The sequence below is a fragment of the Manis javanica genome, chromosome 3 (genome assembly GCF_040802235.1).
Source record: "Manis javanica isolate MJ-LG chromosome 3, MJ_LKY, whole genome shotgun sequence".
Taxonomy (NCBI): domain Eukaryota; kingdom Metazoa; phylum Chordata; class Mammalia; order Pholidota; family Manidae; genus Manis; species Manis javanica.
The window spans coordinates 20,323,371-20,338,373 of record NC_133158.1 but is presented as its reverse complement, the minus strand read 5'-3'; the positions used below and the strand labels follow the sequence as shown (position 1 = coordinate 20,338,373).

The window sequence follows — 15,003 nt, the reverse complement described above, 5'->3', positions numbered from 1 at the left end:
TTTTTCTTTTGTTGCCTGTGTGTGTGGTGTTATATCAAAGAAATCATTGCCAAATTCACTGTCATGAAATATTCCCTGTTTTCTTCTAAGTTCTTCAGTTTTTGCTCTTAAATTTAAGTCTTTGATCATTTTGAGTTAATATCAGTTTCTAAACACTATTTATTGAAAAGAGTGTGTACCCTTTTTATTTGTCTTTTGTGCAGAATGATTATTTGAGATTCATCCATGTTACTGCATTTATCAGTTTTTCATTTCATTATTGCCGAGTTATATTCCATTGCATAGACATGTAACAGTTTGTTTATTAATTCATGCATTGATGGGTATGTGGATTATTTATGGTTTTTGACTATTACAAAGAAAAATGCTATGAATATATGTGCATGAAGATATACTTTGATATCTCTTGGATAATACCTAGGAATAGAACGGCTAGATCATCTCGTAGGTATATGTTTAACTTTTTTAATGTACCGCCAAACTATTTTCCAAGGAAGTTGCATAATTTTACATTTTCACCAGCAGTGACTGAGAATTCCAGTTGCTTTATATCTACCTCTGATGGTATGACATTTTCATTATAGTCAGTCTAAAAAGTATGGATGGTTATATCACTATGGCTTTAATTTGCATTTCTCTAATGACTGACGATGTGAATATCATTTCATGTGCTTATTTGCCATCTGTGTATTTTCTTTCATGAAGAGTCTGTTCATATTTTTTGCCCGTATTTTAAAGTCAGTCATTTTCTTATTTGAGAATAATTTATATGTTTTGGATACAAATCTTTTATCAGATGTGTGCTTTGAAAATATCTCCTCCCAGTCTGTGGCTTTTCTTTTCATTCCCCTAACTGTGTCTTTTAAAAACACTTTTTAATTTCAGTGATGTCCAATTGATCAATTTTTTCTTTGCAAACCATGCTTTTGGTGTTGTGTCTAAGAAAAGTTTGCCTAATGTGAGGATGTAAAGATTGTCTCCCATGTTTTAGTATACCTTTTTTTTAATTAAGGTATCATTGATATACAATCTTTTTTTTGAGGTATCATTGATATACAATCTTATAAAGGTTTCACATGAGTGACATTGTAGTTATTACATTCACCCATATTATCAAATTCTCCCCCACATCCCACTGCAGTCACTGTCCATCAACATAGTAAGATCTATAGAGTCACTTCTTGTCTTCTATGTGTTATACTGCCTTTCTGTGACCACCCTACGTATATGTGCTAATCATAATCCCCTTAATCCCCTTCTTCCTCCCCACCCCCTTCCCTTTGGTAACCACCCCCTTCCCTTTGGTAACCACTAGTCCCTTCTTGGAGTCTGTGAGTCTGCTGCTGTTTTGTTCCTTCAATTTTACTTTGTTGTTATACTCCACAAACGAGTGAAATCATTTGGTACTTGTCTTTCTACATCTGGCTTTTTTCACTGAGCATAATACCCTCTAGCTCCATCCATGTTGTTGCAAATGGTAGGATTTGTTTTCTTCTAATGGCTGAATAATATTCCATGGTGTATATGTACCACATCTTCTTTATCCATTCATCTACTGATGGACACTTAGGTTGCTTCCATATCTTGGCTATTGTAAATAGTGCTGCAATAAACATAGGAGTGCATATGTCTTTTTAAATCTGGGATCTAGTTTTCTTCAGGTGAATTCCTAGGAGTGGAATTTCTGGGTCAAATGGTATTTCTATTTTTAGTTTTTTAAGGAACCTCCATATTGCTTTCCACAAAGCAGAGAGGCGCCTCTGTGCTATGCCCCTGTAGCTGCCATAGGCAGGACTGCCCTCCAGCTAGCCTGGCACAATGGCAGGGGCAGCAGGTTTGAGTGCAGGTGCCAGCAGGTGGAAGGGGCAACAGACTGCATATTGCAGTGGGGGGCCTTGGCCTGTGTTGCCAACCAGGGGGATGGAGTACCTGAAGCTCCTCAAAGATCCCAACCTGCTGGTTTGTGTGCTGGGATGATTTTGTCCACCTGTCCATCCTCCTGAGCAGCAAGCTCTGTATAATCCTTGCCCATCTAGCACACCTCTCACTATTGGGAAGTCTTTCAAACTTCCCACCTTTCTTTGGTCCCAGAGTGGCTGGTTGTGGGTACCTGGTCTCCCTAAGCAGCTGGAATCTCAGTCTCTCCGAGTACTCTGCCTGTCTTTCCTTCCCATCCCTCTGATCCTCAGAGCACCATGTAATGTGGGGGCATGCTCCTGGGGAAGATCTAAAGTGCTGGGTGTTTAGCAATCCTGGGCTTCTACTCCCTCCTGGCTCCATTTCTCTTCCTCCCATGTGTGAGCTGGCATGGGGGGAGGGTTTGGGTCCCATCTGATTGTGACTTTGCTTCTTTACCCTTTTCTATGAGGTTTTCCCCAGATGTGGGCAGTCTATAGTAGTCTTCAGGCTGCTCTTTCAGGCTTAGGTGTATTTGCTGTATTTTTGTGTTAATGCAGTGTTTGTAAGAGGATTCTGCCTCACTTCTCACACCACCATCTTTTTCTGCTTTCCTAGAAATTGTGTACTTTTAAGTTTAGCATTCAGTTATTTGAGTTAATATTGATAGGTGGTGCAAGATAAGGAATTTTCCATACAGATATCCTGGTGTTCCAGTATTACTTGTTGAGAAACTATTCTTCCTCCACGGAATTGCATTGCCCCTTTGTCAAGAACCAGCTGTTCTTATGTGCAGAGATGTATTTCTGAAATCTCTTCTCTGTACCATTGATCTGTTTGTATAACTTGGTGCTAGTAATACAGTGTCTCAATTACTATATAGCCTCTTAACAATCATTTAAATCAGGTGGTGTTAGTCACCCAACTTTGTTCTTTTTTTTCAAAGTTGCCTTGGCTATTCTAACTCCCTTGCATTTCTATACACATTATAGAATAATTTTGTAAATTAAAAAAAAAGCCTTCTGGGATTTTTATCAGAATTTTCAATTACGGAGAGAGTGGTGTTGAAATCTCCTGTTATAGTTGTGGATTTGTCTATTTCTCCTTGAAGTTCTGTCATTTTTGCTTCATTTGCTTTGAAACTCTGTTATTAGTTTCATAAACATTTTTTATTATTTTGCCTACCTGATGAATTGACCCCTTTATCATTATGAAATGACCTTCTTTATCCAAGGAAATATTCTCTGTTCTTAAATATAATTTGTCTGATATTAATACAACTACTTCAGTTTTCCTTTGATTAGTACTAGCATGGTACATCTTTTGCCCTCCTTTTAATTTTAACCTATGTATTTCTTTAAATTTAAAGTGTATTTCTTGTGAGCAGTTATTGTTAGTTTTTGCATTTTTCTGCCAATTCGACAATCTCTGTATTTCAGTCAGAGATTAAAGGTATTTTTTCATTTGATGTGATTAAATTAAAATTTCCTATCCTGCTATTTATTTCTATTAGAAATATCTGTTCTTGTTTTCTTTCCCACATGTCCTTCTTTTGGATCAATTGTTTATGTTTTTAAATTCTACTTTGCTTCCTTTATCAGCTTGTTAGCTGAAAATATTGGGGGAGATATTTTATTTGTTGCTCTAAGATTTATAACTTATAAATCCCTTTAACTGATCACTGTTTAACTCCAAGTGATATTGCTCCATTTTACATATTAAAAATTTTTAAATAGACTCTTTTTCTCCTCCTTGCTATTTTATTGCTGTTGTCAAATGTTCTACTTTTACAAATGTTATGAACCACACACTCCATTGTGATCTACACACAGTTGTCATCTAAAGAAATTTAAATAATGCAAAAAATATATTGTATATTTACTCATGCGCTTAGCATTTCTGGCACTATTTATTCCTTTGTGTACATCCATATGTCCATTTGTTACTATTTTCTTTCTGCCTAATGGATTTCCTTTAACATTACTTGTAATTTATGTCTGCTAGTAGTGAATTATTTAAGCTTTTGTATGTCTGAAAAGTTTCTATTGCACTTTGACTGGTAAAAGATATTTTTACTGGATATAGTTCAACATTCTAGGTTGATAGTTTTTTCTTTTCTTTCAGTACTTTGCAAATGTTGCTCTAAGTTTTTTTCATTAGTAATATTTTCAGTGAGAAATATGCTGTTACCTCATTTTTATTCTTGTGTATGTGATATGTCCTATTTTCACTGGATGCTTTTTAGATTTTTCTTTTTATTCACAACTTTTAAGCAATTTGTGGTGTAATTTTCTCCATGTTCCTTGTACAGAGGGGTTGTTAAATTTCTTGGTTCTGTGATTTCATCTTTTCATCAAATTTAGAAATTTCTAAATATTATATATTCAAATATCTTTTTTTCCCTACCCTTTTCTTTTTGAAGAACTCCAATTACACATACATTAGGTTGTTTAAAATTACCTCAGAGCTTAATAATGTTTTATTCTTTTTTAAAGAACTTTTCTCTGTGCATTTTATTTGGATGCTTTCTATTGTTCTGTCTTCAAGTTTACTTACCTTTTTTCCAGCAGTGTTGAGCTAATAGCATTCAGTGTAAAAATTTTCATGTTAGACATTATAGTTTTCACTTGTAGAAGTTAGATTTAAGTCATTTAAAAATCTTCCATGTCCTACCTAACTTTTCAAATATAGGAAATGTAGTTATACTGTGTTTATATTTATATATTATATATTTTATATAATATATATCAAATAAATATAATTAAAACATGTTTTAATTATGCATATTGGTATATTTGATATGATATAATATATATATATAATATATATAATTTTTTAAACTGTTTTAATGTAGTTAGACTAACTGTTTAAGTTTGTCTGCCCAGTCCAACACTTCTGTCAGTTTTAGTTCTATTTTGGTCATTTGATTTTTCTTCTCATTACTGTGTTATTTTCCTTCATCTTTGTATTCCTGGTAATTTTGGATAAAAAAACAAACATTGTTAATTTTATCTTGCTGGGTATTGGATATTTTATATTCCTATAGATACTCTTCAGCATTGTTTTGGTGTGTAGTTCAGTTTTTTGGAAATAGAATGATTTCTTTTTTCCAGTTTTATTTTTTTAGATTTGTTAACCAGGACCAGGGCAGTGCTTAATTGGGGATAATTATTAACCACTACCAAAGCAAGACCCTTCTGAATTTTTTACCCAGTACCCTGTGAATTATGGGTTTTTCCAATCTGGCTTGAAATATGTATTCTTGGTCCTTCCCAGGAGCTATGCACTACTTGTTCTAATCCTTCCAGGTGGTCTTTTCTGGGTTTCCAGTAGTTTCCTCACACACTGCAGAGTTCACTTCTCTACTGAATATGTGGAAGAGATTATCTGCAGCTCTTTGGAATACTTTCTGTGTGTAGCCCACTTTTCTTAGGACTCTGTCAACTCTAGCAGCTTCTGTCTCCCCAGACTCTGAGCCCTGTCTCCTCAACTAAGAATTCCACCAGGTTACTCAGTTCCCCTTTCTTGTGTCTTGGCCTCAAACTCTCTTCAGTTAATTAGTTGGATCAAGTGTATGGCTCACCTCTTCTTAAATTTTCTTTCTCTTATTTCTCAGGAATCACTTTCCATCATTGCTTGATGTTCAGTGTCTTGAAAACCATTTGTTCATATATTTGGTCTGGTTTTTCCTCTTACTTCACGTCAACTGGAAGCAGAAATTCCTCTCTTAATCCGCTTTTGATTAACTAAAACATTCACTGATTTCCAGTAGCAGAATATAGAAACATTTGTACACTCTCCAGAAGCAGAAAGATTTGCCAAAATCAGTTAACATAACTTTCCCTTAACACCCAAAATGGCAGTGTAATCTCTTGCTTACAGAGATACCCAATTGCTTTTAATATGTAATACTGCATTGGAAAAAAATAGATAATCAAAAATATAATAAGCACAAAAGCTTCCTGTTCTTCCTGCATGGTATTTTGCCATAGTGGCGAGGGTTTAAATACTGCATGCCCAACCTCCTGACCCACTCCTGTGGATCTCCTAACAGGCCATCACCCTTGAAAATTTATAAGCAAGTTTGTTGACAGAAAGCTACTATGCTACTCTACCCAGAAGGCAGTGTTAGTTTGAGGACCATTGAATACTGAGACTTTCCCCACTTTATCACAATTAAACACCTGTCCTAAATAAGTTGCACAGGTCCACTGTGGATTTAAAGCCACAAAATGGTAACCCTCAAAATCTGTTTTTTATTTAATGGGATAAATGGTGTGAGGGGTGTGAGGGCCCTCCAGATGTTGGTTAAAGGTAATGTATGATATTTCAAGCAGAAGGTCCAAAGGACTTTGGTTAATCCATCTACTTGTATATTCCATGCTGTTTTTCTGACAGGGATATCTCTGTGGTTAATGGTAAATATTGAGATTCTGCATATCTACTTATATTCCTATTTTCACATTGTGCCAAGCCTGTGGCATAAAAATTGCACATAGTAATAAATAAGGCTTAAGAACATGGACATCTGAGAGGGCTGGACTAACTCCCAGCTCTGTCTTACCATCATGTGACCCTGGGCATGTTGCTGAAACTTTCTGGCCCACAATTTCCATCCACTCCCTTGGAAAAAAGAATACAGTGCAAAAGTTTTGTGAGGATCCAATGAGATAACAATGTAAAAGAGTTGAGTACAATGCTTGCCAACAGAAAATGCTCATTAAAAGTGACAGTACTCAATCCATCCTGCCTCATTTTCAACACCCTTTATAAAAAGTTTCAGCATAATGGTTACTTACAGGGTCTGATAGGCTATCCATTTTTAGGCAGCTGATATATTTATCTTTCCTCAGCTAGGAATTGGTGGTCCACAGGTGAGCAGCAAATAGTTTTTAAACATTAAACAAAAAGTAAGAAAAAAGAGATTTCCCATAAAATCCCAGATTTCAATAAAAATTCAGATATCTGGCTTCTCTTAAATATTTGGAATGTTTTTTAACTGTGAACTCACAACTCCACATGTTGTAATAACTGGGAGCTGAGAACCAGTTGTCATGTTAAATAGGGCAGAGCTTCATAAGTCCCATGTTCCCTGCCACTCCACTTGCCTTCCCCGTGCCTAAATGAATGTCACCAAGCACAGCAACTTCATTTTCTACCTGCTCCCTGCTTATTCCTGACCCTGCTTTAGACTGCTCATTCTCATTAAATGAGATGCTCTGGCATTCACCAAGTATTTAAAATAGAGTCTCACACAGAGGCAGGGATTCTGTAAATGTTCTTTGCCCTTGCATTTAATGGAAATATATGTGAAGTAGTTTTTGGGAATTCTTGCCTTTTGGTTGTTCGGGCAGCAGCCATAAGTGTCACCAAACATGAATTCTCCTGTGTTTCTCTAGAATAAAACCCCTAGTGTGGGCTGGCTTGTTGCTGAACCAAATAAAGACTCCAGACATCTTGGTGTTTGCAAGGCAGTGTGAATAAGTGAAAGAAGTATGTGTAGCTTTTGAGTAACATTAAAGAAGGAGGCATGCCCATCTCTGCCCCTTCCGGTTTCCCTGGGTCCACAATCTACATATGATGCCTGGGGTTGGAGCAGCCATCCTGTAGCATGAGGTAGATAGATAGCAAGCGTTGAGGGTGGCGGAACACCAAAGTTAAAGGCATCTGCACTCCTGATGCTCTTTGTGCCCACTTACCTGTCCTGGACCAACTGCATTCGCATCAGACAAGTACATACTTCAGTAATGTTGATGCCACCATTATTTGGGGATTTCTTACAGATTAAATTAATCCAAACCGATACTGTTACATTGTTAATCTATGTATAAATAATTACATAACTTACAGAATTTGAAATGAGTATCTCAGGAACTTCATAATTCACAAGCATTAATTATGTCTTCCCTGAGGCTTCTCTACATTGAAACATTTCATGTAGTCTTTTTTTTTTTACAAGCTATTTAGTTATCTCTTCTCACTAATTCCTTTTTATGTACATTAAATTTAATTGTATTTTAGTATTTTTATTGTATATTTATAACAGATTTATTAAGTATAATTCACATACCATACAATTCATTTGACGTGTAAAATTTAAAGCTTTTAGTATATTCACAAAGCTGTGCAACATCACCAGAATCACCTCCACTTACATTCTCTTGGTTAAAGCAAGTCATTACCTTGGGTAGAAAAGCTACATATAGAGAAGGGTCTCATACTCCAAGGCAAATATTTTGAGGGATAATGCAATCTAACACATACGTTATGCCCCCTAGATGTATGTCAGGGGCCCTAGTAATCAGAGTACATGGTAAAAGAAATGGCACTTAAATAGGCTTTAATTTAAGTTTCTGTATTGGATTTGTCGATACAAGGAAATGGCATTTAAGAAAAAAGTTCTTAGTATGTTAAAGTACAGATGAAGAAAATTAACAAGTCAAGTTAAATAAAAAATAAGGGAAATATTCTTATGAGAGGAAAATACTTTTTTGATTTGTGAGTGGTAAATTAGCATGTAATGTTAGGCCAGGTATAATGGTAAACTAAAGTCGGTTCTGAAAACAGATTATAACAACAATAATTCAAAAGTGAAATTAAATATAGCAAACAGATTAATGTATTTCTCTATAATAGGTACTGTTATGTATTTTTATGCCACATCTCCTTTAATTTTCACAATAACCAATGCAGTAGGGCCTGATACTATTTCCACTTATCAAATGAATAAAGTGGAACTCAGAAAGGTGTAAAGTACTGGCCAAATGTCACACAGTATGACAGTTTCTACTATTTCTAACTAAGAACCATAATTCTGATTAAAAAGAAAAAACTAAATATGTACCAACTTGGTAACAGTGAAACTGTGTGATGGATAAAATTTCAGGAAATTTTTTATTTATTTGTGTCTTCTTTAAATTCTTTCAGCCATGTTTTGAGTGTATGTCTTGTGCCTCCTTGGTTAACTTTATTCCTGAGTATTTTATTCTTTTTGATATTCTCATAATGGAATAGTTTTCTTAACTTTCTTTGCAGATTGTTCGCTGCCTGTGTAAAGAAATACAACAGATTTTTACATAGTGATCTTGTATCTTGCAACTTTGGTGAATTTATTTATTATCTGTAAAGTTTTGTGTGTGTGTGAAAATTCTTTAGGAGTTTCTGTAAATAGAATCATGTCAACTGTGAATAAGACAGTTGAATTTCTTCCTTTCCAGTTTAGTTGCCTTCTTTTTCTGTTACCTAATTGGTCTTACTAGAACTTATAATAGATAGCTGAATAGCAGTGGTAAATGGGCTTCCTTGTCTGATTTCTGACTTTAGGGGGAAAACTTTCAGTCTTTTACCATCAACAGCATATTACTTTTAAACACAGAAAAGAACGTGATTTTTTTTCAGGCAACTAATAAAAAAGTAGAGCAAAGTTCATTTTAGAAGTTCTTTAAATACAAAGCTGCCATTGACCTCTTAGTGATCTATAGTGGAAGATGACAGATAAATACTGAAAGGAAAGCTAGGAGAAGGCACATAGGACTGGAGAGAGATAACTAGACATATCTTTGCTTACAAGATGGGAAAAACTAAATAATCAGTCGGATAGAAGGAGAGCTTTGAAGACTTGAAATTAAAAAAACCACTGAGAGATGTGATAAGGAGTGAGGTTCGCTTGCTGTCACCACAAAGAGATGCAAACATTTAAGGTTGAGAAAGCCCAGTCAAGACAAAAGAAAGATACAGTTCCTAGTTACCACTGACTATCATTACCAAATAATGAAAACCAAAATGATGAAAGAAACAGCAGCTTAGTAGAAGCCACCAAACTGAAGGTTTAGAGTTTCAGAAGAAAGAAGCAAAATTTGGAAAATATAGCAGCAAATATGACTTGCCAATCTGACCTATTTTAGTGATGGTCGATAGCTCATTATACTGGAATTGTGGATTCTATATTTATGGCTTCCATTTAATACATCCTTAATCGATGTCAAACACTAGGTGAAGTTTTCTGTTAATTTTTACAGTGACAGTGTGAGATATATGTTATTGGTTTCGTTATGTAGAAATGGAAGTTGAGACTGAGAAAGGTTCCATACTTTGCTCCATCTATGGGATGGGTAGGTATTAGAAATAGGAGCCTAGAATTTTTTTTTATATACGTAACTATATTCATAATGTATGATCAGGATAGATGAGGTAATGCTGCAGTAACAAACAGCTCCCACATCTTTTTTGCTATGCAATCCAGAATAACAGTTCATCTAACTTCTATGCCCAAACACCAATAGTCTGTAATGCCACCATCTTTTTATTTTTTATTTTTTGGCAATACTTCTGTGTGGGCAGTTTAAACATTTTTTGAGCATGAAAGAATGTGATATGAAAAACAGCATCTCCCTCTTTCACTAATATTTAAAAAAATAAAGGCCTATATGCAAAATCATTTTAAGCTCTTTAACAGAATCTTATCAAATTCAAGACATTACAGTAACAGTGGTTCCTGTTCATTTCAAATTATTTATTTTCAATATAAAGCATCTAAATCAAAACAAAAAAAGAGGAAAGACCATACAAAATTTGCCAGAAGAGTTTTTATTAAAGTTTTTATTAAAGGGCAGAAGTTCAGCTTAATCTTCAGCAGAATAAAAGATTACAATCCATTACACTGTCCAAAAAGATATTGAATTTGGTTTTGACATATGAGCAAAGTAAATTTTGGCTTTGTGCGTGTGTGAAAGAGGCCACTGAGAGGAGAAAATTAAAAAGACTATCATTAGTTGTCATACTGTGTGCATAATGACCCACCATGTTCCTGAAGCCATCAACATGATTAATATGTAGTTTTTCTCATCTGCCAGGACTCGTAATGTGCAATTCATGTAACAGCTGAATTTGCATATAGAAAGTATCAGTGACCTTTGAATTTCAAAGGACAGAGATTTACAAGGACACTCATTTCAAAATAAATCATTTATTTGTGTCTCTGTTCTCTTGCAACTGCAACAGAAAATGCAACATGCTGCCTTTTTAAAATAAGAAAAGGCGTGTCTTCCTATATGGAAGATATACCAAAATGATGTGGAAACCAGTAGAAATAATATCCAGTTTCTCTTGATTCTTATTTTAAGCCATCTATTTTGGTACTATAATTGCATGTGTTAAAATAGCATGCAGTCCTAGTGAAATAGTAATTTAAAATAATAGAATTTCAGAAGTACTGTATTTTTTTTTCTTTAAACAATGTTCTCTGCTGGGATGTGAGGGTTCAATCCTGTTGTCCTACCCTGCTTTCAACATTAAGCATCTAAAAAGAAAAGTCTATTTGCTTTCTTTCACAGCGGGCCACCACTCACTCCTATTTGTTATCAGAATTTGCCTTAAAATTATACCACTACATTCATTTGTTCATTCCATCTTCTTTTGTTCATTCATGCATTCATTGATTACTATTGAGCACTTACTCATGTTTATCAGGCAATGTCCTAGTTAATGGGAATGTAAGTGTAAATACCCCTATGTGGTCAGGGACCCCTTAGAATGTATATCTGTCAGAGGATGAGCCGTAGGAAAGACATGAATAAATGTGTAAACACATAAATGAAGAGACTAAATCCAGAGAACATTAAGTGCTGTAAAGAAATCATGATGATATGATAGAGTGGCTGGGTAGCAATGGGTGAGCTGCTCTGAAAATACATTATGTTCAGAGGCAAATAAGGAGAAAGAGTAGATTTAAGTGAAAATTACAAGCAGATTGAAGAGCAAAAACAAGCCTGAGAGTTGAGCACAAACTTGGCTTGTTCACAAAACTGACAAGCTCCTATCCATAATGGCTGGCCTGGCTCTCTCCTCATCCTGATTTTGCTTCCCCTACTCACTTGGAGGTGATGCTGCACGGTGGATAAGAGCACATGTTGTGGAGTCTGATGGATTGGGATTGAATCTGTATTATGCTACTTCTTCCTCTGTGAGCCTCAGTTTCCTCATCTGTAAAATGCGATTGCATTAGTCAGGATTTCAGCAGGGAACAGGTAGCACACCCAAGTTAGGTTAATTTGAGGAGGATTATGGACTAAGGGCCCAGGTACAAAGTGTAGATGGGGTGTAGAGGAGGCAAGAGATGCCATACTACAATTCAGGGTAAGGAGCAGCAGTATTCTTTCCACCTCTGGAGTCCAAGAGACACAGTAGGAGAGGTTAACTGGAACCTGAAAAGAGAGGGAAGCTGTGGCCTTCTGGCCATGGACACAGTCAGCCTAAAATGCCATCATAGTGAGAGAACCAGGCTCTGACTTGCCCTCCTGCTGATGCTCCCTTTGGGTGGGACACAGCTGGCTCCAGAAGACGAGAGCCCCTAGCGCAGTGCATAGAGATAGGTGTTTGGGGACAGACAGCAAAGTGGAGAATGCCTCTGGAGGAACAAACAGAAGCCAGCATATAATACTCTTCAGAAATACATGAAGCAATGCATGTAAAATGCTTAATCTCAATTTTATTCTTTAAAATAATCTGAAACAGGAATTGCAAGATGGAAACACCTGTTAAATCCACAGCAGAGAGTTTTCTGGATGTTTGCAATTCTTTCTGATGTTAAAAAGTGCTTAGTGCTGTGTTCGGAGCACACTGAGTGTGCCATAAATGCTTGTCACGAGTACAACAGTGTAACCTAAGCCTTTCGCCAGTATCTGCCTCTAGGTATTATGCTTTTCTCTTTATAATAATCCTCTTTGAAAAGTCTCATCTCCATTAACAGTTTAAACCACCTTCCCAAAACGTGCATGGTTTTCTGAGAATTATTTCTAGCCTACCTCTGTAGTCAAAGTTCCAAACTAGTCTTTGAAACGTCTCAGTATATGTGTCCATATATTACAGGCACTTAGAACTGAACTCATCCTCTCCCTCAACCTTCTTTACCCCATGTCTCTTTTGCTTGTAATCAGAATACATCTTAAATCTACCCACTTATTGCCATCAGCTCTGCTGCCCCTAATCCAATCCAGAGCAGTGTCACAGATTTCTCGATGACCATCCATCGCACTGGGCTCCCTGCAGCCAATTTGGCCTCTCCACGCTGCAGCCAGAGTGATCTTTTTAAAAGAGGTTTATCAAATCAGGTCATTTCCTGCTTAAAACCTTTTCTCGGTATAGTTTGAGGATCTGCATTTTAAACCACCCAAATGACTCTGCACATTAAAATTGAAAGCCACTGATGCAGGAAATAGTCCCTCAGGCAGGCCACTGAAATAGCCACCCAACAAATTTTTATTCCCTTTCTCTTGCAAGTAATCTACTCTCCTGCTTCCCTTCCTCCCTCCCTCCTTCTCCCCATCTTCATCTACAAAGTAAAGGTGACACATCTACCTAAGAAGGTTATGTGAGTATTAAAAAGGAAAATATCAGCATGATAACCTGCATAGTACGTGGCACACAGTAAAAGCTTAGTAACTGCTTGCCATCAGTGTGATATTATAATTGTTTATTTTGTTGTTGTTTAGATTTAATTAGCTCTTTAAAATTAATCTTCATTATCTCAATTTGAACTCTTTAGCCTGACATTAAGGGCTACATTCGCATCACTTCTTCTTTCCCAATCTTACTTCCCACTTACCGCTTTAGGCAAACTCTTCCCTGTATACACTGGAATACTCTCCTGGCCATTTGTTCATTTCCTGTGTATTAGTTCTCTGCGCCAGAATCTGCACCCGTCCACTGCCGGCTCAAAGGCTGCTTTCTCCGCAGTCTTTATAGTTGTCCTAGCAAGACATAAGCACTCCTGATTTCCAATACAATGGTATTTCCTCTTATCTGTGATATTGATATAATTCTTCCGGGTCTTATTTCTATTAGATTGTATGCTATTTAAGAATACAGATTATAGTTCAGTCACCTCATGGTAATCAAATTCTTACCCCAAATGTTAGAACTCAGTAAATATTTATTGATTTTTTTTTAAGTGAAGGGATTTTTAAAAAAAATCTTTCTCTGTGTTTCTGCTTAGGATTTCCAAGAGGTCGTAAAAAAATATAGATTGGAAACTAAGCATCACAATGGATGAGTACAAAAAAACACTTATCTTTTATATGTTTAAATGCAAAGATATTTTAAAAAAGACTTCTCAAAGCTGAAACAGTGAAATGAATATGTTCATCCACTGGCGGACAATTAAAACAATCTTTGCAGTACAAAATTTTGTATATAGGGATTATGATGTCACCAAATGGTAACATGGATGGTTCCTGACTTCACACCCGGTCACAAGAACAACTCTTCAAGAATAAGACACCACTGAGAGAATGCTAGAACATAGGGGTGAGGCTGAAGCACCCCCTGTACCGTGGAGACCAAGACCTACCTCACTGGAAGGGTAAGAGGGGCTGCTCCCGTTGACCACACTGTCCCTCTGCCAGGCCAGCATGGAAAGGTCTTTCCTGCGCTTCCAGTTCCTCCAGTGGGAAAGGAGGAGCCAGGAGGACAGCCAGCACCCCCTGCCTCGTGGGTAGCTTTTCAGGAGCCCCTACTGTGATCTCACATCACAGGGGCTGCCAGAGAATCTGCGGGGCTCAATCACTGGAAATCTGTGACAGAGAAGTGGAGAAGGGCTTGCAACAACCGGTACATGAATTCATCCTGCAGTGCCCAGGTAGGAATCCCAACCAAGGCTTTGCCCGTCTGCAGAACCAAGTCAGGAGCACACACTGACCATGGGCCTTGGCAGGGTACAGAGCTGCCTGATTTGATTCCTCAGGAGAGGTTTCCCAGAGCCCAGTTTGCCCACAGCAAGGCAGGGAGCTGAATTATAGCCGCACCTGCTGTGCAGAGTGTCTTCAGCCCCATCAGACCGGAAGGGCTGGCAACAACTTCTGGGAGCTATGCAGCCCAGGGGCACTCCAGCCCAGAGGTGGGTGGGCAAAACTGATCACCCATAGAGCAAAGCCAGTCCCAGGCATGGATGGTTCCTGTGCGAAGCACAGGCAGGGGATTCATTCATAGCCATCGCAGAAGGTAGCTTCTGGCTTCTCCCCACTAGAGATCCTGTTTGGGAAATTGAGAGTAGGCTCAAGTGGTCTTTCCTCCTCTTTCTCAAGCAAGGGAGCTGAGATGTAGCCCCCATTC

General features: G+C 37.1%; 1 long non-coding RNA gene across 1 annotated transcript in view; it reads left to right on the top strand.

Annotated features, from left to right (window-relative positions):
* Positions 1–15,003, top strand: part of LOC140848138 (uncharacterized) — a 47,404-nt gene that overhangs the window by 19,617 nt on the left and 12,784 nt on the right. The window lies entirely within an intron of this gene.